Source organism: Triticum dicoccoides, chromosome 4B, assembly GCF_002162155.2.
Source record: "Triticum dicoccoides isolate Atlit2015 ecotype Zavitan chromosome 4B, WEW_v2.0, whole genome shotgun sequence".
Lineage (NCBI taxonomy): Eukaryota > Viridiplantae > Streptophyta > Magnoliopsida > Poales > Poaceae > Triticum > Triticum dicoccoides.
The window spans coordinates 452,410,131-452,432,993 of record NC_041387.1 but is presented as its reverse complement, the minus strand read 5'-3'; positions in this window follow the sequence as shown (position 1 = coordinate 452,432,993).

Here is a 22,863-nt window from a genome sequence, read left to right as displayed (position 1 = left end):
CACGTGGCAGACAGAGATTGGGCAAGGGGGCGCGGGGCGGACGTGTCCGGCCGAGGCTGGACGCGTCCGACGGCGGAGAGGGAGAAATCTAGGGTTAGGGGGGAATTGATCCGGGATTTTCGGGGGAGGGGGCTATAAATAGATTTCTGGGAGCTAGGAGGGTCCAAATGAGGAGCGGTTTTCGCCCACACGATCGTGATCAAACGACCGAGAGCATGGAGAGGAGTTAGATGGGTTTTGGGCCAGTTTGGAAGGGGTGTTGGGCTGCAAAGAGAGAGGGGCTTTACGGTTACCCGGTTAACCGTTGGAGTACCGAACGACCTCCAAATGGCACGAAACTTGACAGGCGGTCTACCGGTGGTATACCAAGGCCACTTGGCAAGCCTCGGTCCATTCCGAGAAAGTTTAACACCCACTCACAACAAGAGACGAAAGGGGAATGCCGGAGGGCATAGGAGCGCCGGATTGCAAAACGGACAACGGGGAAAAGGCTCGGATGCATGAGACGAACACGTATGCAAAATGAAATGCACATGATGACATGATATAAATGCAGATGAAGACATGGAAAAATGCAACACGCAAGAAAATGACATGGCAACGACGGCGAATAACTGGCAGACACCTGGCGCATCGGATCCGGGGCGTTACATGGTCCTCTTCCCAAATATTGAGCGGGAAGGGCGCCAACAACGACCATTTTGAAGTGGAACATCTAGTACAAGTTATCCTGACTAAAGTTGGTCTTCGGCTGCCAAAGGCACTGGCATGACGCCGTCTTGGGCTCCACGGTGACTGCCATCCTGCCGCTCTGCTGGTCTTGGTCTCATTGCACTGAAATGGTAAACTTTGCCTAATGCATCGGTACTCCACGCCTGTGCTTGCCCCCTTTGCACCAAAGAGGAAACAAGGACACTGCGTAGGCCGGTGCCCGCCTGGCGCCCGCGTGGTTCCGGTCGTCACGGCTTGCGTCACGAGCACCTCACGAGGTACCCTTGCCTTGATCTCTCCGCCTCCTCGCGAGCCTGCCTGGCGAGGCCGCTCCTAAGGAAGCCTTGCGTCGTCCGCCCCGCAAGGCTTGGCTCCTCGCTAGGGTCTTGAGTTTGCATTGATGAAGATGGGCCGTACTAGGCCACCACTCGAGCCACGCTGCAGGCCGTAGGCAGGCAAGTCTGGGGACCCCCGTTCCCAGAACGCCGACAATAGCGACTCGGACCTGGTGGTGTAGCAGTGCTCCGGCGAGTGGGATGCCCGCGACTCCAACATGGCAAGCTGCTGCTTCCTCGTCCAGAAGTTGTCCGGATCCTCCGAGGGTTGCGAGTTCCTCCACGTCCCGCGTGCGAAGAACGAAGCGGCCGACACGCTCGCCAAGATCGCCTTGTCTCGACAGTCCATCCCGTCCGACGTCTCCCTCGAGCACCTGCGCAAGCCGTCCGTCAAGCCATCGCCAGACTCCGAGCCCATCCACGTTCCAAACGACCCGGCCGCACCTCAACCCGGCCCAGGGGCTACGGAACCCAGCCCGAGGGCTGCACAGCTCAACCCGGCCACCATCACCCCGGACCCGACCGTCGCCAGCCCGACCTGGGGGCTGCTCAAACCGGCTCGGGGGCTGCCGACTCGGAACCCACCCTGATGGCCATCTTCGCCGTGGTTACGGCTCTGTCTTGGGCTATCCCAATATCAGAATTCCTGGAGAACGGGGTTCTCGCCATGGACGAAACCGAGGCCCGACAAGTGCAGCGTCGGGCGTCCGCCTACAGCATCATCAACAACGAGCTCGTCAAGCGCAGCTCCACCAGCGTGTTCTAGCGCTACGTCGAGCAGGAATAGGGCATCGACATCCTCCTCGACATGCACCAGGGCGAATGCGGGCACCACGCTGCGTCGCGATCCCTGATGGCCAAGGCGTTCCGCCATGGTTTCTACTGGACCACGGCCCTCCAAGATGCCGAGTCGCTCATTCTCAAGTGTGAGGGGTGCCAGCGCTTCAGCAAACGCAGCCACCAGCCAGCGTCAGCAGTCCGCACCATTCTGATCGCCTGGCCCTTCACGGTCTAGGGACTCGACATTGTGGGACCCTTCAAAACCGCTCGAGGTGGCATGACGCACCTGCTGGTGGTAGTGGACAAGTTCACCAAGTGGATTGAGGCACGACCAATCAAGAATCTGGACGGGCCAACAGCCGTTTGGTTCATCAAGGACATAGCGGTGCACTACGGCATGCCGAACAGCATCATCACAGACAACGGCACCAACTTTGCCAAGGGCGCGCTCGAACAATACTGCTCCGTCTCCGGCATCCGCCTTGACCTGGCCTCCGTTGCGCATCCGCAGTCCAACGGGCAGGTCGAGCGGGCCAACAGACTCATCCTGTCCGGCGTCAAGCCACGACTCTTCGAGCCACTCATCCGCTCACCCCGCAGCTGGCTTGACGAGTTGCCGACCGTTCTCTAGAGTCTCCGCACCACGCTAAATCGGTCGACTGGGTTCACCCCGTTCTTCCCCGTCTATGGAGCCGAAGCCATCATCCCAACCAACGTCGAGTTCGACTCGCCGCGTGTCGCGATGTATACCGAAGCCGAAGCTAGAGAACCCCGCGAAGATGGCGTCGACCTGCTCAAAGAAGCACGCCTCCTGGCACTCAACCGTTCGGCCATCTACCAGCAAGGCCTGAGGCAATACCACAGCAAGAAGATCAAGCCCCTCGCGTTCCGCGAGGGCGACCTCGTCCACCGACTCGTCCAAGAGCAAGCAGGCCAGCACAAGTTGTCCCCTCCATGGGAGGGCCCATTCATCGTGAGCACGGCCTTGCGCAACCGCAACGCCTACTACCTCATCGATGCACGCAAGTCAAGGAAGCTCAAGAAGGACACCGCCGGCGAAGAAACGACCCGGCCGTGCAACGCGGAACTCCTTCGCCCGTTTTACATTTAGCCGCACGAGTGTATGTATCGTTACCTTTTGTAAACGTATGAAACTATGGGGTTCCCAAACGAGACTCAGGGGCTGCCTTTTGTTGACCAATTTATTGTGTCCCCACCTTCCTGCATCACTATGCCACTGAACCCGGCCACTGGTTCGACCCGCTCGACCCGGGGGCTCGGGGGCCGGCCGGCTCGATCGCCACCCCACCGCCTTACTTAGTGATTCCTGATACAGTTAGGATGCCACGGTCCCCCACTTCGCCCTAAAGCCACAGATCCATCTTTGGCTGTCGGCTGGCAAGCACAACGGGCCAGAGCCCCTTTATGCTTCATAAACTAAGTCAAAGGCTACCGGTCGATCAACCCGGCCCGTGATACGTCTCCAGCCTATCTATAATTTTTGATTGTTCCATGCTATTATATTACCCCTTTTGGATGTTTATGGGCTTTATTTTACACATTTATATCATTTTTCGGACTAAACTGTTAACCGAAGGCCTAGCCCATATTGTTGTTTTATTGCCTGTTTCAGTATTTCGAAGAAAAGGAATATCAAATGGAGTCCAAACGGAATGAAACCTTCGGCAGCGTGATTTTTTGGAGGAATATCATCCTGGAGACTTGGAGTTCATGTCAGAAGATACTCGAGGAGGCCAGGAGATAGGGGGCACCCTCCCCCTACAGGGCGCACCCCCCGTCTCGTGGGCCCCTCGAGCACCCCCCGACCGACTTCTTTCGCCTATATAAGCCTACGTACCCTAAAACCATCGAATATCAAGATAGATTGGGAGTTCCACTGCCGCAAGCCTCTGTAGCCACTAAAAAGCTCTCAGGAGCCCGTTCCGGCACCCTGCCGGAGGGGGAAACCATCACCGGTGGCCATCTTCGTCATCCCAGCGCTATCCATGACGAGGAGGGAATAGTTCACCCTCGGGGCTGAGGGTATGTACCAGTAGCTATGTGTTTGATCTCTCTTTCTCGTGTTCTCTCTATGGCATGATCTTGATGTATCGTGAGCTTTGCTATTATAGTTGGATCTTATGATGTTTCTCCCCCTCTACTCTCTTGTGATGAATTGAGTTTCTCTCTTGAAGTTATCTTATCGGATTGAGTCTTTACTTTGAGAACACTTGATGTATGTCTTGCTGTGTTTATCTGTGGTGACAATGGGATTTCACGTGCCACTTGATGTATGTTTTGGTGACCAACTTGCGGGTTCTGCCCATGAACCTATGCATAGGGGTTGGCACACGTTTTCTTGACTCTCTGGTAGAAACTTTGGGGCACTCTTTGAAGTACTTTGTGTTGGTTGGATGAATCTGAGATTGTGTGATGCATATCGTATAATCATGCCCACGGATACTTGAGGTGACAATGGAGTATCTAGGTGACATTAGGGTTTTGGTTGATTTGTGTCTTAAGGTGTTATTCTAGTACGAACTCTTGAATAGATTGATCCGAAAGAATAACTTTGAGGTGGTTTCGTACCCTACCATAATCTCTACGTTTGTTCTCCGCTATTAGTGGCTTTGGAGTGACTCTTTGTTGCATGTTGAGGGATTGTTATATGATCTATCTATGTTATTATTGTTGAGAGAACTTGCACTAGTGAAAGTATGAACCCTAGGCCTTGTTTCCTATCATTGCAATATCGTTTACGCTCACTTTTATCATTAGTTACCTTGCTGTTTTTATTATTTAAGATTACAAATACCTTTATCTACTATCCATATTGCACTTGTATCACCATCTCTTCGCCAAACTAGTGCACCTATACAATTTACCATTGTATTGGGTGTGTTGGGGACACAAGAGACTCTTTGTTATTTGGTTGCAGGGTTGCTTGAGAGAGACCATCTTCATCCTACGCCTCCCATGGATTGATAAACCTTAGGTCATCCACTTGAGGGAAATTTGCTACTGTCCTACAAACCTGTGCACTTGCAGGCCCAACAGCCCGCCGCCCAGAAAATAAACAGCCGCACAACCGGCTGCTCGCCAACCGGCTTCGCCGGATGGCCGCCAACCGGCCCAGTGGGTGTTTCGCTCGCGCTCAACATTTTGAAGGGCCCAAGTCCTACGTGCTCCTCTCGAAGAACCTAACTCCTTGTCACGGACCGGATCCTCGGCCGTCTGACTCGCGGGGGTGAGGTTTGAGAATGGAAAAGCGCAAGAAATCGGTCCAAAAAACGGAAGGCACAAGAAAAAACACTGACGACATTTACACATAAATATTTAAAAAGGCTCACGGCATGAGTTCATTACACCCTAAAACCCCCAGTGGGTGGGTGGACCTGCTACTTAAAAAATTCTACTTAGAATATCTCAGGCATCTCCAGCGCCGCGTCGTGACGTCGATGGCTCTCCCCTGGCGGCCTCCGAGTCCAGCGAGGCACCGGTGTCTCCTTGGCACCCCCATCGTGGTAGACGCCCGTATCCTCGGAGCTCCCCTTCGGATCGTGGAGAAGAAAGCCGTAGTCGTCGCCGTCCATGACCTTGTCGTCTTTCGTCCATTCCGGGTGGAACTCGTCGTGGAAGGCAAACTCGGTGATGTAGCTGTACCGAGAGGCAATCCGGCCGGCTTGCTCCTGCAAGAGCTGCTCCGAGCCGGCCTGCTGGTCCATCAACGCGTCCAGCGGCAGGTCTGGATGCCAAGACAGCATGGACTGGAGCGCCAACTCAGCACCGGCACGAGCAGCGGAGACGCGCCACTTGTGAAGCCGGTCCGGCCCCATCTCCAACCAACGCGCGAGGCGCGTGAAGCTGCTCGGCTCGATGGAGTCCGGCCAAAGGGCTGCCGTCATCACAGTGCCGGCCTGGGACAACCGCCCCATTTGCGTCCCAAGACCCGCAGGCGGGCCTCAGCGACAGCGATGATTTCCGGGAAGGTCCACGCCACCCGCGGGTCCGTTCCAGATCCAACGACTCCGGTCGGGTCGCGCTGAAAGCGGATGGCTTCCTCCGCCAGCCGCTGCATCTCCGGGAAGGCTCCTGCCACAAAAAACGAAGCATATCAGAAGAAGGACAACAAGGACGAAAGGGCGGAGCCCGAACCGGTAAAATACAAGAAAAAACACTTACTGGAGAAGGACTCTTCCAGGTGCTGCGCTTTGATCAACGTACCACGCCGCTCCCGTTCAGTGGCGCGGTCGCGCTCCTGGAGCGCCTTCTCCAGATCGGCCGCCTTGGCAAGGGCCGCCTTCAGCTCGGCGTCCTTGTCGTCGACCGCCTTCTCGGCTGCCTCGCAACGACGGGCCTTGTCCTGCCGGGCCCCCTCAGCCGTGGTGACCTGCCCCCGCAGGCGATCCACCTCGGCCTGGAGCCGGCCCTTGTCGTCAGCCAGGTAGCCGCGCTGCTGGTCCGCCTCGACCAGGGCCTGCTGCGCCTCCACCACCTTGGCGGCTTCCGCCCTAAGAAGCTCCACCTTGGCCTCGAGGCGGCTCTTGTGACCTGCCAGATGCTCATGCAGCTGGTTGGCCTCGTCTAGGGACCGCCGGGCCGCGGCCGCCTCCGCCCTCGCCTGTGCCGCCTCGACACCAAGACGGCCGGTGTCGGCAACAAGCCGGTCATAGTGATGACCAGCCCGAAACAGACGAGTCCGCCAGGACAGTACCTCGGCTGCGAAAAGAAGGATTCAGCAAACGAGAAAGCAAGACTTAAGATTTGGCCCAATGGTTACATAGTTGGCCCGAATCTCGGGGGCTACACCCAGTGGGTGCGCTAGCGCCCCCCCCCCCCCACTAGAAAAGAGCACGAAGATACCTGTGGCGACGCGAAGATCCTCCTCCTTGGCGGCGATCTGCTCTTTGAGCTCCCGGTACTTGCCTAGGAGAAGGTTGAAGGCGACGACCCGGTAGGCGTCGAGATGCTGAAGAAGGCATAAATCAGTACAAGGACGACGCTCTAAAGATTCGACACAACTACTACGTAGTTGGCCCAAACCTCGGGGGCTACACCCAGTGGGTGCGCTGGTGCGCCCCTACAAAGAAGAAATTACGAAAAAGAAAAGGCTTATCAGAATGGCATGCTCCAGGTCACGCATCCGCTCCACCTCGGCCTGGGCGAAGGACTAGAGCCGGTCAGTCCGGCCGTGCAGGCGGCGGCTAACAGCATCCAGTGCCACCTCCTCCTGGGTCTGAGGCTCGAAGACCACGGCGCCCCCGCTCCGCGCCGGCTGCGACGCGGTGGCCTGGCGCCCTCCCTGCCGGGGTACCAAGGCATGCTCCCCGCTGGCCGCTCCCGACGCAGCCAGCACCTCCTCCGATGCCGTCGATGACCCGGATGTCGGGACGCCTTGCGTCGCCGCCTCCAGTCTGGATGCCGGGACGGCCTGCTACGCCACCACCGGCCCAGCTGCCGGGGTGGCCTCCGGCACTACCGCCCGCGGTGCCTCCTCCAACACCGGCGGCGCCTCGGGCACTACCGCCCACAGCGCCTCCTCCAAGACGGCGCCGCCTCCGCCGCTATTAGCCCCCGCTCGCACGACAATGTCGACCCATGACGGGGTATCATCCTCCACCTCCACGACCTGGTCGAGGATCACCACCTCAGCCCGGCCCTCGCGGCTGTGCTCCCTCACCGATGACGGCTCGAAGATGTCCGCCGCCACCATCGTGCCCTCCGGCATCTCGCGCTAGGCCGGCTCCGCACCAGCTCGCGCCCCTGTCGCCGCCGCGTCGGTCCAAGCCCGGACCGATGCCGCCTCCAGCTCCTCCTTGGCCCTGTTCCTGTCCCGCCAGGCCAAGCCCTCGGCGTCGTTCGGGTCCAGGCCGAGGTCCGAGTCGGCCCGTCCTTCCGCCTCGACCTGGTCGACGAGGTCGGACCGGCTCCTGCAGAACGCGGTCCCTTCGGTGGTCGTGGCGTCCGCCGCCGCCCTCGCCAGCGCGATTGGTGACCTGAAGAAGAAGACAGAATGAGAAGAAAGAGACAAGGCTAGCTCGACAATCCGGATGCAAACGGTAGATGAAGCTTACCCCGACAAGACCAGGACCAGGGTTGGCCTCCCATGCCCGGCGCCGTGCTTTCTCTTGGCCGGCCTGCCGGCCCCGGCCGGGTCCGCCGTGTGCTTGGGGCCCAGGGCCACGGCGCGATGCTGTCCTTCCTGTGCGGGCGGCTCGGTGCTGCCCCACGTGAAGACCCGGCTCCGCCCGCGTCGCCGCCTCCCCTGCCCAACGCCACTACACTAACAACTGGCATCAGCGTCGCCTGTACCGTGCCGCGGTCAGCAACTCAAGACACATGAAGAAGAATACAAGACTTACCCACACGACGCCCAGCGCCGGCGTCGACCTTGGCCTCCTCCTCCCCGCCATGGGTCGTGGGATCCTCTGGCGCCACCTTCGATGGAGCCCGGGTATAAGGGTCCCGGATCGCATTCAAAAGCACCTCCCGTGTCACGTCAGGACGGACGAAAAGGTGTGCAGCAGCAAAGTAGGGTGACCATACACTCACCTGTGGCGCCGGGTTCGACTCGCTCTACGGCACTTTGCTGAACCGCCAGTCCTTTCCAAGGTTGGCCTTGGAGATGTCGTTCATGCGGCGCGCGATCTGCTCCATCGTCAGCCGCGTCGACCCCATGCGGTTGGTGTCTTGAAGGCCGGCCACCTCGCCAATGAGGCAGGAGCGCCTCTGCAGCGGGAGGACCTGATGCATGATGAACGCAGCGATGAGGTCGTTGCCGGAGAGCCCCTCCCCCGTCCTCATCACCGTCACCCGCTCGTAGAGATTGAGAATCTCCTGCGACGGGCACCTGGGCGAGTAGCCCCAGTTTGTCTTCGCCCGCGACGGCGCGATGGCGAAGGCCGGAAGATTGATGTGGTCCGCACCTAAGTTGCAGACGTAGAAGAAGGAGTTTTGCCACTTCTTGGTAGAATCCTCCAGCGGGATCTTGGGGAAGTCCGCCCCGACCGCTTCGAGATGACGGCGGCGCCGCACTCGGCGAACTCTCCAGCCAACGGGCCCTGCTGCTTCAGGGAGAAGAAGCGCGCCCAGAGGTGGATCGTGGACTCGACCCCCAGGTACCCCTCGCAGAGAGTGACGAAGCCGGAGAGCTGGATGATGGCACCAGCGCCAAGATGATGTGGCTGGAGTCCGAAGAACTCCAGGAACATGCGGAAGAAGGTGCTCATCGGCAGCCCAAATCCATGCTCGAAGTGCGTGAGGAAGACCACATGGTCCTGCTCCTCGGGCAGCTGCCTCTGCTCGCCACGCGGTATGCGGACGGTGACATCCGTCTCTGGCGGCAGGCGCCACGATGCCCAAAGATGGGCGATGTCCTCCATGCTGACATTCGAACCCATCCAAGAGACCAACGGTAGTGCCATGACCGAAAGAAGGAGAAAGAAAATGGACGACGAAGGAGTTCTGCTCGGAGCAGCGGGCGCCGCAGTGTGTCGGTTGCAAAGAGCAGAGCAAGAGCAAAGGGACAGGAGGGCGTGAGCGAGAATGATGTCCGCCAACCCTCGCCCCCCGATTTATAACCCTCGATTTGAACGTGGGGGAGTGGGATCATCTGCACGCACCCGTTCCACTACCGCGCAATAAGTGTGCACGTACACACGCAGTAACTGCCCAGGGGAAGAGCAACCGGCCCCCAGATGCCGCAGTAAATCCGCGCGCGTGGGCCAAGGGCGCGCGACGGTGGGCCCCAGCCCATCGCCCAGTCCCATCACGCGCGTGGCCTGTCAGGCCCCTCCGACTTCTAGGCACCACGTGGCGCCCGTGCGAAGCCCGAGGGATTGCACCAAAATTCAACGAACTCCTTGGTTCCCGCCATGGCCGGAATGCCACAATCCGGTTTCCGAGAAAACCGGCACACTGTGGGTGTTGCCGGACCCGGCGTTCATAGAATCCGCCTTGCTTAAGGGGGAAACTGCGAAGGCCCATTCATCTGAAGACGGCGGACCTTCACAACTTCGGGGAATACTGTCGGGGGGATGAACCCCGGGCAGGCAATGGAACCCGGATCCTTTTCGAAAACAACAGGGCTGGCACCGCCCCTCGAGCTGGCATGCGCTTGGCCGGGTCGCTCGACCCGGCCAAGCCCCGCAACCCGGCCGAACTCTTCAACCCGGCAAGACGCGTCGACTCGGCCTCAACAACTAGCGCAAGACAGCCGAACTCGGCACAACCAAAGTATCCTCGACAAGCCAGCTCTGTCGGCGTTCTTGGAACGGGGGTACCCAGACTTGCCTACCTGCGGCATGGCTCAGGGAGTGGCCCAGTACGGCTCATCTTCATCAACACATGTTCAAGACCCTCGCGAGGGGCCAAGCCTCGCGGGGCGGACGACAGGAAGCTTCCTCGGGCACGGCCTCGTCGGGCTGGCTTGCGAGGAGTCGGAGAGATCAAGGCAGGGTACTTCACGAGGTGCCCATGACGACCGAAGCCAGGCGGGCGCCGGCCTGCGCAGATTCCTTGTTTCCTCTTTGGTGCAAAGGAGGCAAGCACAGACAAGAGTATGAACCAAAGGCAACCATTTCGGTGCAACAAGACCAAGACCAGCAGAACGGCAGGATGGAGGTCATTGTGGAGCCCAAGCCGGCGTCATCATTAGAGCCTTTGGCAGGCAAGGACCAACTTTAGTCAGGATAAGTGTACTAGATGTTCCCCTTCAAAATGGCCAATTGTTGGCGCCCTTCCCGCTTAATATTTGGGAAGAGGACCAGGGCCTTGCTCTATAAATAGGACTAGCCACTCTCAAGAGAAGGGGATCAAACAGTCGAACCTTAGCCAGAACCACCCACATAAGAACACCCCTCGCGAGGCTGTTCTTCCTTTGTATTGTTCATCATCGGCCCCTGAGGCAATCCACCACACCACAAACTAGAGTAGGGTATTACACCACAATGGTGGCCCGAGCTAGTATAAACCTCGTGTCTCTTGTGTTGTTCTTCGTGTAGTTTAGATCCCTGCAAGGCGACGAGACGTAGGTAGGTAGGAGGTGTGATCTCTGCGCGCACCCCAGAGTTCGAACCTTGAGGGTCTGCCAGAACCCGAAATCCGACATTTGGCGCGCCAGGTAGGGGTGCGCCGGAGCTTTCCCTTCCACCGACCCACTCTCCGCCAACACCGTGATTCGCCCTCATGATGGGCAACGCGCCGCCCGCTCCGGTTGCTAGCGCCAGCACGGGGGCCAGGGGGCTCCGAGCTTTAGCCCCCGCCTTGCGGCAGGTGCAGTGGCCGAACAAGTTCAAGCCGGAGATGCCACCGCGCTACAACGGCACGACCGATCTGCTGACTTTCCTGCTGGCGTACGAGGATGTCAGGACCCCGACTCAATGCCACATCGATCTAGCATGTAACACCTCATATCACTTTGCGGCCTCACACACGGTATTCCCACGGGTGTCGCCTTACCTTTGCCTGGGACCGTTTGCGCCTTCTGGCACACGTATATGATAGTGTCGCTAGCATCCATATGATAAGGAGCCCGGGCTGACATGGCTAGTCGTAAACCCGAAGTGGCACAAACTTACAGGGACAGATATCCATGACCCAGCATCGAACGTGTCAGTCATCAGCGAGTGGATCCAGGCTATAGCACTGGGCTAACAGGACTCCGGTGAACCGGGCTGTAGCGGGCTAACAGGACTCCGGTATTCATCACGTGACATTTCCCCGAAGGGACAGACACAGGAACGAAGAAGGACACATGCCGGCCAGCCTAAGTGTTCCGGAGCAGTAGCAAGCTACCATGGCTCAGTGGAAGCACTAGGAGACATTTCCCGGTAAGAGAGGCTACTAAGGATAAACAACTAGATAGTCAGATCCCACACATACCAAGCATTTCAATAACATACACACAATATGCTCGATATGTGCAAATACAACATGGAATCACAACATGACTCTACAACTCAAGTATTTATTCAATAGGCTCCGAGGAGCGGGATATTACAAACATGGGTCTCATGACCCAACAATCAGAGCATACAAGTCAAAGCACATGCGGAAGCTTAACATGTCTGAGTACAGACATCTAGAAATGAAAAAGGCTGAAAAGCCTGACTATCTACCAGATCCTGCCGAGGGCACAAGATCGTAGCTGAGGTAACAAGCTAAACGTCGAAGTCCACGTGGAACTACTAGCGAGACTAAAGTCTCTCTGCAAAAACATAAAATAGGCAAACGTGAGTACAAATGTACCCAGCAAGACTTAGATCAGAACTATCTACATATGCATCATTATCAACAAAGGGGGTGGTGGAGTTTAACTGCAGCAAGCCAGCTTTGACTCAGTGGCTATCCTAAACTACGACTGCAAGTAACTCTTTTGAGGTGGCGCACACGAGTCCACATATTCACCATATCAATACACCACTATGGATCCGCTCCCGTCTCCCCACGAGAACGCCATACATAGCACTCACACTTATCTTGCGTATTTTAGAGTATCCACTTTCACTTGTCTATGAACTGTACAGGCAACCCAGAAGTCCTTTACCGCGGACACGGCTATTCGAATAGATAATGTTAACCCTGCAGGGGTGTACTTCTTCACACACGCTCTTGCCACTTACCACCATGTACACGTCGTGTATCTCGGCAACCTTCAAGCGGAAGCCTGGCGAGGGAGTCGGCCACAACCTGACTAACCACGCAAGTCTCTAGTCTAGGTTTATCGCCTATTCGGGTTCCATCCGCAAGGAGATCCGGCCGGGGTGTCGCTCACGGCCCCAAATGATGTGTGCAGGGTTCCCAAGCCCACCATTCGGGTGCCACTTGGTACACCAGGCCACTGTGCCTAGTCTGTCCCAAGCCCACCTGTACCGGGTGCCACTTGGTAGACTACTAACACTACCTACAAACACCAGAAACTACTTGCAACTCCTGGACAGAGATCAAGTTGATTAATAAGTCGAGAGAGCTTGGAGTGCCCGGAGCCCAATGTGTGGTAGTAACTGTTCATGGATCACAAACACAGAACTCAGTTCCTAAGGACGGCTTCAATGAGACAACCCACCATGTACTCCTACATGGCCTCTCACCGCTACCTTTACCAAATCGTGTTCACACACTTAGCTCTCAACAGTAGGACATGTTCACACACCTCCAATTCATCCCCGATGAATCAGACCTGACTCAACTCTAAGCAGTAGCAGGCATGACAAACAAGCATGTATGAGTAGGCACATCAGGGCTAAAACAACTCCTACTCATGCTAGTGGGTTTCATCTATTTACTGTGGCAATGACAGGTCATGCAGAGGATAAAGGGGTTCAACTACCGCAACAAGTAACAGATATGTCATTGTTGTCCTAATGCAGTAAAATAGAGCGGGAGCGAGAAAGTGGGATTGTATCGGAATGAACAAGGGGGTTTTTCTTGCCTGGCACTTCTGAAGATAGTAATAATTCTTCATCGGTGTCATCGAACTCATCGTCGGAACATCGTCTACCGAGAGGGGACAAATACCGGTAAACAAGGAAGAACACAATCAATGCAATGCAACAGTATGATGCATGATCATGACATGGCAATATGCTGTGATTTGAGCTAATGCAACTAACAACAGGTTAAATGAAGTTGGTTTGAATCCAAGATTCAAATTCAAACTCCATATGTGAAGGTTTAAATGCCATTTATATGACTTGTGCTAAACAGCAGCTATAGTTGTCCTAACATGCATGAAAATGGTACAGATGGATAGATTGGATTTTTCTGATCATTTTTCACATATATATTATTTCATTCTGAGTTACGGTTGAATTTATATGAATTTTAGAAGTTTTCCTAAATTTTTGGAATTTCCTGTATAAGAATAATTCCAGTAATTGAATTAATGCGTCAGCACTGCGCCAGGGTGATGTCAGCGGTCAACTGGGTCGGCCAGGTCAAACCTGACCTGTGGGATCCACAGGTCAGTGACTCAGGGCCAGTTAGCGTCGCTGACAGGTGGCCCTGGTCAACTGCCACGTCAGCCAGTCAACCCTGACGCGTGGGGCCGCTAGTTTTGTTAATTAATCTAGCTTAAAACTAAACGGCGGCTTAATTGGGTAGCAGGGCCCACTGTCATTGTCTAGAGGGTGGGGTTAATTAGTGGGGTTAGCCGCTAATGATGTGCCACGTCGGAGTCACCGGAGTTCAGCCGGCGGTGACCAAAACCGTGGCGGCAACTCGCCGGAGTTGCTCGGGTTTCGCGTACAGGCCGCGGTTTGAGCCGCGGTTGGTCTCTACGGGTGGCTGGCGTTGCAGCACGTCGGCTGGTGGCAATAGCCGGGCCTGGGGTGGCCGGAGTCGACGGCCACGAGCTCAAAGGCGGCAGCAAGAGTTCGGTGGGGCACGGGCGGGGCACTACGGCTTGCGGGCGAGCGAGGGAGGTAGGTGGGCGGCATGTCAGGCGTTCTAGGAACACAGTGGTGCAACTGGTTGGAGCTGAGGTGCTCAGGAGCGAGGACCTCATCGGCCATGGCGGACGACGGCTCCGGTTACTTGCGGGGAAATGGCTACGGGACGAAAACGACGACGTGGTTAAGGTGGAAAGGACCGGGAGCTCACGTTGAGGCCGAAGACAGGCTCAGCTGGCTCGGGGACGACCAGAAGGCGACGAATCCGTCGATGGAGTCCGGCGGCCGTGCTCAGGGAAGACGACTCGTGGAGGCGATGTGGGGCTCCCGCGATGGCGTGGCTCGAGGTGGAAGAAAGAGGGGGTCGAGGCGGAGCCTCTGGTCCGGTCAGAGAAGCGACGGGGAGGCGGTGGCTGCAGCTACGGCGAACGGCGTCGGTGGCTCTCTGTTCGGACGAAGAACGAAGAGGGAGAGGGGAAATAGCCAGGGAAGAAGGGGAGGTCGGCACGGCCTCGTCCACATCTCCTGGCGCGGGGTTGCGGAGAAGGAGGCATCGACACGATGAAGCAGGAGGTGGCCGCGGGTGGCTGTGCGCGCCGCACGCAGCTGCTTCTCCTCCTGGCAGAGGAGGAAGACGACAGAGGGGTTGCGGTGGTGGGCTGGGCCAGATGGCTGGGCCGCCAGCTGGGCCGGCCAGGTGGGCTGCACGGGTGAGGCCAGGTACTAACTCTCTCTCTCTCTCTTTTATTTTCATTTTCTATTTTCTGTAATTGTGTTTGGCTTTAATAAAAATGCCAGGGCATTTCCAAAAATCATGAAACTGCTCAATGTCACTGTTTGGAATATTTCCAACAGCAAACATTTCAGTTTGTGATTATTTGAGCATTTAAAATATTATTTAGCAATTAAATGCCCAAATGCAAATACCGTATGACTTAATTCAAAAATCCAGTATGGCCTAGAAAAATGTGCACCATTTTTGGGAGAGGTTCTAGACCAATCCAAAAATAATAAACTTTTCTGAAGAGCATTTTGGTTCATTGAGAATATTTTTATTTGAACCTAGTTGATTTGATATGGTGCTAGGGTTTGAGCAATCCCCATTTCAACTTAAATAAAAATTTAAACATGATGCACACATGAAGGGCTAGCCTAGTGTATGCCAGGACTAGGGATGTGACAACTCACCCCCACTAAACAAGAATCTCGTCCCGAGATTCAAGCATAGGGTAGAATGAAGGGGAAACGCAACTAACGCAATCTTCACGACCCAGGTTGCACTTCATCAGAATGTTGAATGAATCACCATGTTTGACCCGATGTCTTCCTCTGAGAACTCCAACCAACATGACAAGAAGAGGAAAGGAAAACTCTAGAAGAATCGATCTTCTCGAAGACCGAACAACTCAGGATCAACTCATGGGATGAGACATTGACACATCTCTCGAGCTGAGACACGAAGCATACATCTGAGGAAATGGAGTGAGACAGATGATGAGGGCTCGCTAGGTAGACAACAATTCCAGACTTAAGAATGTGGTGATTGTTTATCAACGTGCGAGGAGTTGAATTGCCATGATACCATAACGGGGCACCTTAGGGAAGGTGACTCGTAGGAATATCCCTTAAGTGGCAAAAAGAATTACCTTTGATTCAGAGATCTTCGAAACTATTTATACCAGCCTAAGGTAATTCTCGAGCGATCGTTTGGAGGGGTTTGGTAGAATGGCATACCCGGATTACAATGGATGATGTGGATTACCTTGTTGAAGACAATGTCATGGATGATTTTGCTTATCATCGGAAATGGATGGGACCCATGGTTGGTCCACTTTTGAAGATGATCTTGGATAGCAACTGCTGAGAAGGCAGCACATGGGAAATTGGCACAATGGCGGTGCAAGCTGGGAACAAAATGCAACTATTGGGAATGTTCCAACCATCATATCTGCCTAAGATTCAGATCCGGTTGGTGATTGGATACTTCAAACTCAGCAAGTCTGAAAAGAAAATTTGCAACACAAATCAACGAGACGACGTTGCGAGATTCTCGGGAGATGAACTACGATAGCAAGCTCCAAAACATGAGCTGGTTCTGCTACACACATGTGAACACGTTGTCCCAGACAAAACATGATCACATGGTAGTCTTACAATAAAACACTACCGAGTTCCGATGGGGAACCATCATCAAGGATATTGGAGTCTTGTTCATGATCTAGAATTAACACAACCAATTACTTTTCCTTGAGCAAATCAATCAGTGGCTTGGTGTGCTAGGGATACATATGGAATGAAGGTTGCAAGTCTACAAACCACAGAATACTTCGCACGTATGCATGACTGATTCGGGATGATTCCAGAGGAGGCAACATTGACTTTCCCGAATTCAAGGCGACTACTTGCATCAAATGCACATGAATTAGAGAAGGTCACTTCTTTCATCCGAACATATGCTTCATGGGCTAGCATGAAGAAATGCCTTCAAAAATTTCCAACACTAGCTCAATGTTCAACATGAATCATGGAGGAGACAAGATGTTGCTGATGGGCTCAACAATAACTCATCGGAATTTCCGTATCACTGGACTTTCGCCATCATGTGAACACGGTGATAGCATTGGTCAGACCAAAAGATGTAATGGTGTATGCTCGAGGGATCAACCACGAGTAAGACAACATTACGAATATCGTTGGTTCTGATTTGATTTGAGGATAGCCCACACTCAAACCAAAGTTTTGGTTAGGACGATAGGTCCAGCAATTGATCGCGAAGATCAATCAATGAAGATATCATCTTTCTTCAACACACACACACACACACAAAGATATCCCTTTGGAATGAACTAAGTCGGACAAGCTATTATCTTCCAACTCTCCAAGTTGTTGTTTAGCTTAACCAACTAGCTCAGGGTATCCGACACAGATGCTTGGAGAAGGGGTGGTTTATAGAAAACCAACTTGATCACGAGCTCAACATAGCGGTCAGGTAACAACCTGGTAACACTTCCGAGAAGATAATCGGAAAATCATGAACCACCGATATGCTATTTAGTTCGAGAACAATCTTGCTTTTCAGGGCAAGACGAGATGATCAAATAAGCAAGGGATTGGCATAGCCCTAACTCATTGATCGAAAGGTGCACCGAAAATAAGGACTAGGTAGCACAATCTATCTTAGAATGATGATTCAAGAACCAACACGCTAAGAATGAAATTATTGTCCTTTAACTACCAACCAACAAGGTTGCTAGGAGTATTGATTTCACACGCCACGATTCACTTGTTGGCATTCTGGTTACAAGAACATGGGGACCAAGAAACGAATAATGAGTGCGAGAAGTATCACTGTATCAAGAGTTCATAGGATGGTGTGCAATTCCCATGATATTCTTAATATAAAGATGGTAATACTCCAAGGTAGAACAGACCAGAAGCTGGATTGCATTTTGATCTGCGAGGTACAACTACTTTGACCCAATCCTGGATGTGGATGAGGTACTGGAGTTTGTTTCTCCTAGTCATTCCGGGATAGAATGGCTTAACGGACCACAAGAGTAATAGGGATCGATGAATGAATGCACGCATACTCTTGACTATCAGCTGATAGACAAAGGTCAGAATACATCTAAAGGGGGACAACTCAAAGAAACATTTGATTTTCTGAGTTGTGGATGCATGGATTAGCATGTCGAACGAGTTCAACATATTTCTTCCGGATAACCCATGCGGGAGGGTAGGACTGGCAGATTCACAACATAGGATGGAGAACCCATCAAGAGCACTCTGGTGTTGATCCTTCAGTTCTAAGAATCTCTGCCATAAGCGGTTCATGGTATTTGGAAGAGGGATATACCATGAATCGCGAGGACTATCGCAAAGGTTACTAATATCCTAAAGGAACTAGCACCAACAACATGAAGTAAGTAGGGAAATCTCGGGTTCAAAAACCCAGGAGTAGAATACCTACTACTAAGTGGCATCACGGGATGCTTTCGAGAATGATGGCCAGAATCATCACATTGGGAACACAAAGCATGACTGGATTACTAGGTGATACTCTAGACACCTAGGGTCATAATAATAACTCCAACATATATGTCAAGGCAATAGAGTACCTCAACACACTAGTTGGTGTGGTTAATCTGGCCAAAGGAACACCGGAATGGTAAGAAGGAATTTGCAAATGCATCAGACTATTTAGAAACCTGGGATGACTCAGACAGCATAACGGCTGTAAATGCTCGAAAAGATTTGAGACATACTGCAAAAATGGTGGCATAACCACTCGATCAACATAATATCAAGGTTCTGAGATTAACTATGAATACACAGAGATAGTAGGAACTGAACTGAGGCTTGAATCCAATAATCTTATAAGTCTACGGATTAGTAACACGTGATCCTGATAGAAAGAAGAGAAAGCCTAGTTCCTTAACCCCGTAGAGAAGAAGAGGGTGACTCAGATCAGAAAGACATAAGGTAAAGGAGTAAAAAGAGCGTTATGTTCCAAACCACAATCAATTCCCTTACATAACTAAAGAATTTCTAGACTCAACTTTGACCAGTTTGGCTTGGTAATCCTACAGGCAGTCAGGCTCTGATACCAAAGCTATCAGGACCCCGACTCAATGCCACATCGATCTAGCATCTAACACCTCATATCACTTTGCGGCCTCACGCACGGTATTCCCACGGGTGTCGCCTTACCGTTGCCCGGGACCATTTGCGCCTTTTGGCACACGTATATGATAGTGTCGCTAGAATCCATATGATAAGGAGCCCGGGCTGACATGGCTAGTCGTAAACCCGAAGTGGCACAAACTTACAGGGACAGGCATCCATGACCCAGCATCGAACGTGTCGGTCATTAGCGAGTGGATCCAGGCTGTAGCACTGGGCTAGCAGGACTCCGGTGAACCGGGCTGTAGCGGGCTAACAAGACTCCGGTATTCATCGCGTGACATTTCCCCGAAGGGACAGACACAGGAACGAAGAAGGACACATGCCGGCCAGCCTAAGTGTTCCGGAGCAGTAGCAAGCTACCATGGCTCAGTGGAAGCACTAGGAGACATTTCCCGGTAAGAGAGGCTACTAAGGATAAACAACTAGATAGTCAGATCCCACACATACCAAGCATTTCAATAACATACACACAATATGCTTGATATGTGCAAATACAACATGGAATCACAACATGACTCTACAACTCAAGTATTTATTCAATAGGCTCCGAGGAGCGGGATATTACAAACATGGGTCTCATGACCCAACAATCAGAGCATACAAGTCAAAGCACATGCGGAAGCTTAACATGTCTGAGTACAGACATCTAGAAATGAAAAAGGCTGAAAAGCCTGACTATCTACCAGATCCTGCCGAGGGCACAAGATCGTAGCTGAGCTAACAAGCTAAACATCGAAGTCCACGTGGAACTACTAGCAAGACTAAAGTCTCTCTGCAAAAACATAAAATAGGCAAACGTGAGTACAAATGTACCCAGCAAGACTTACATCAGAACTATCTACATATGCATCATTATCAACAAAGGGGGTGGTGGAGTTTAACTACAGCAAGCCAGCTTTGACTCAGTGGCTATCCTAAACTACGACTGCAAGTAACTCTTTTGAGGTGGCGCACACGAGTCCACATATTCACCATATCAATACACCACTATGGATCTGCTCCCGTCTCCCCACGAGAACGCCATACATAGGCACTCACGCTTATCTTGCGTATTCTAGAGTATCCACTTTCACTTGTCTATGAACTGTACAGGCAACCCAGAAGTCCTTTACCGCGGACACGGCTATTCGAATAGATAATGTTAAGCCTGCAGGGGTGTACTTCTTCACACACGCTCTCGTCACTTACCACCATGTACACGTCGTGTATCTCGGCAACCTTCAAGCGGAAGCCTGGCGAGGGAGTTGGCCACGACCTGACTAACCACACAAGTCTCTAGTCCAGGTTTATCGCCTATTCGGGTTCCATCCGCAAGGAGATCCGGCTGGGGTGTCACTCACGGCCCCAAACGATGTGTGCAGGGTTCCCAAGCCCACCATCCGGGTGCCACTTGGTACACCAGGCCACTGTGCCTAGTCTGTCCCAAGCCCACCTGTACCGGGTGCCACTTGGTAGACTACTAACACTACCTACAAACACCAGAAACTAGTTGCAACTCCTGGACAGAGATCAAGTTGATTAATAAGTCGAGAGAGCTTGGAGTGCCCGGAGCCCAATGTGTGGTAGTAACTGTTCATGGATCAGAAACACAGAACTCAGTTCCTAAGGACGGCTTCAATGAGACAACCCACCATGTACTCCTACATGGCCTCTCACCGCTACCTTTACCAAATCGTGTTCACACACTTAGCTCTCAACAGTAGGACATGTTCACACACCTCCAATTCATCCCCGATGAATCAGACCTAACTCAACTCTAAGCAGTAGCAGGCATGACAAACAAGCATGTATGAGTAGGCACATCAGGGCTAAAACAACTCCTACTCATGCTAGTGGGTTTCATCTATTTACTGTGGCAATGACAGGTCATGAAGAGGATAAAGGGGTTCAACTACCGCAGCAAGTAACAGATATGTCGTTGTTATCCTAATGCAGTAAAATAGAGCAGGAGCGAGAAAGTGGGATTGTATCGGAATGAAAAAGGGGGTTTTGCTTGTCTGGCACTTCTGAAGATAGTAATAATTCTTCATCGGTGTCATCGAACTCATCGTTGGAACATCATCTACCGAGAGGGGACAAATACCGGCAAACAAGGAAGAACACAATCAATGCAATGCAACAGTATGATGCATGATCATGACATGGCAATATGCTATGATTTGAACTAATGCAACTAACAACAGGTTAAATGAAGTTGGTTTGAATCCAAGATTCAAATTCAAACTCCATATGTGAAGGTTTAAATGCCATTTATATGATTTGTGCTAAACAGCAGCTATAGTTGTTCTAACATGCATGAAAATAGTACAGAAGGATAGATTGGATTTTTCTGATCATTTTTCATATATAAATTATTTCATTCTGAGTTACGGTTGAATTTATATGAATTTTAGAAGTTTTGCTAAATTTCTAGAATTTCATGTATAAGAATAATTCCAGTAATTGAATTAATGCGTCAGCACTGCGCCAGGGTGACGTCAGCGGTCAACTGGGTCGGCCAGGTCAAACCTGACCTGTGGGATCGACAGGTCAGTGACTCAGGGCCAATTAGCGTCGCTGACAGGTGGCCCTGGTCAACTGCCACGTCAGCCAGTCAACCCTGACGCGTGGGCCCGCTAGTTTTGTTAATTAATCTAGCTTAAAACTGAACAGCGGCTTAATTGGGTAGCAGGGCCCATTGTCATTGTCTAGAGGGTGGGGTTAATTAGTGGGGTTAGCCGCTAATGATGTGCCATGTCGGAGTCACCGGAGTTCAGCCGGCGGCGACCAAAACCGTGGCGGCAACTCGTTGGAGTTCCTCGGGTTTCGTGTACAGGCCACGGTTTGAGCCGCGGTTGGTCTCTACGGGTGGCTGGCGTTGCAGCGCGTCGGCTGGTGGCAGTAGCCGGGCCTGGGGTGGCCGGAGTCGACGGCCACGAGCTCAAAGGCGGAGCCGGAGTTCGGTGGGGAACGGGCGGGGCACTGCGGCTTGCGGGCAAGCGAGCGAGGTAGGTGGGCGGCATCTCTGGCGTTCCAGGAACACAGTGGTGCAACTGGTCGGAGCTGAGGTGCTCAAGAGCGAGGACCTCATCGGCCATGGCGGACGGCGGCTCCGGTTACTCGCGGGGCAGTGGCTACGGGACGAAAACGACGACGTGGTTAAGGGGGAAAGGACCGGGAGCTCATTATGAGGCGGAAGACAGGCTCATCTGGCTCGGGGACGACCAGAAGGCGACGAATCCGTCGATGGAGTCCGGCGGCCGTGCTCAGGGAAGACGACTCATGGCGGTGATGTGGGGATCCCGCGGTGGCGTGGCTTGGGGTGGAAGAAAGAGGGGGTCGAGGCGGAGCCTTTGAGCTGGTCAGAGAAGCGAGGGGGAGGCGGTGGCTGCAGCTACGGCGAACGACGTCGGTGGCTCCCTGTTCGGGCGAAGAACGAAGAGGGAGAGGGTAAAATAGCCAGGGAAGAAGGGGAGGTCAGCACGGCCTCGTCCACGTCTCCTGGCATGGGGTTGGGGAGAAGGAGGCGTCGACACGACGAAGCAGGAGGTGGCCGCGGGTGGCTGTGCGCGCTGCACGCAGCTGCTTCTCCTCCTGGCAGAGGAGGAAGATGACAGAGGGGTTGCGGTGGTGGGCTGGGCCAGATGGCTTGGCCGCCAGCTGGGTCGGCAAGGTGGGCTGCACGGGTGAGGCCAGGTACTAACTCTCTCTCTCTCTCTCTCTCTCTCTTATTTTCATTTTCTATTTTCTGTAATTGTGTTTGGCTTTAATAAAAATGCCAGGGCATTTCCAAAAACCATGAAACTGCTCAATGTCACTGTTTGGAATATTTCCAACAGCAAACATTTCAGTTTGTGATTATTTGAGCATTTAAAATATTATTTAGCAATTAAATGCCCAAATGCAAATACCGTATGATTTAATTCAAAAATCCAGAATGGCCTAGAAAAATGTGCACCATTTTTGGGAGAGGTTCTAGACCA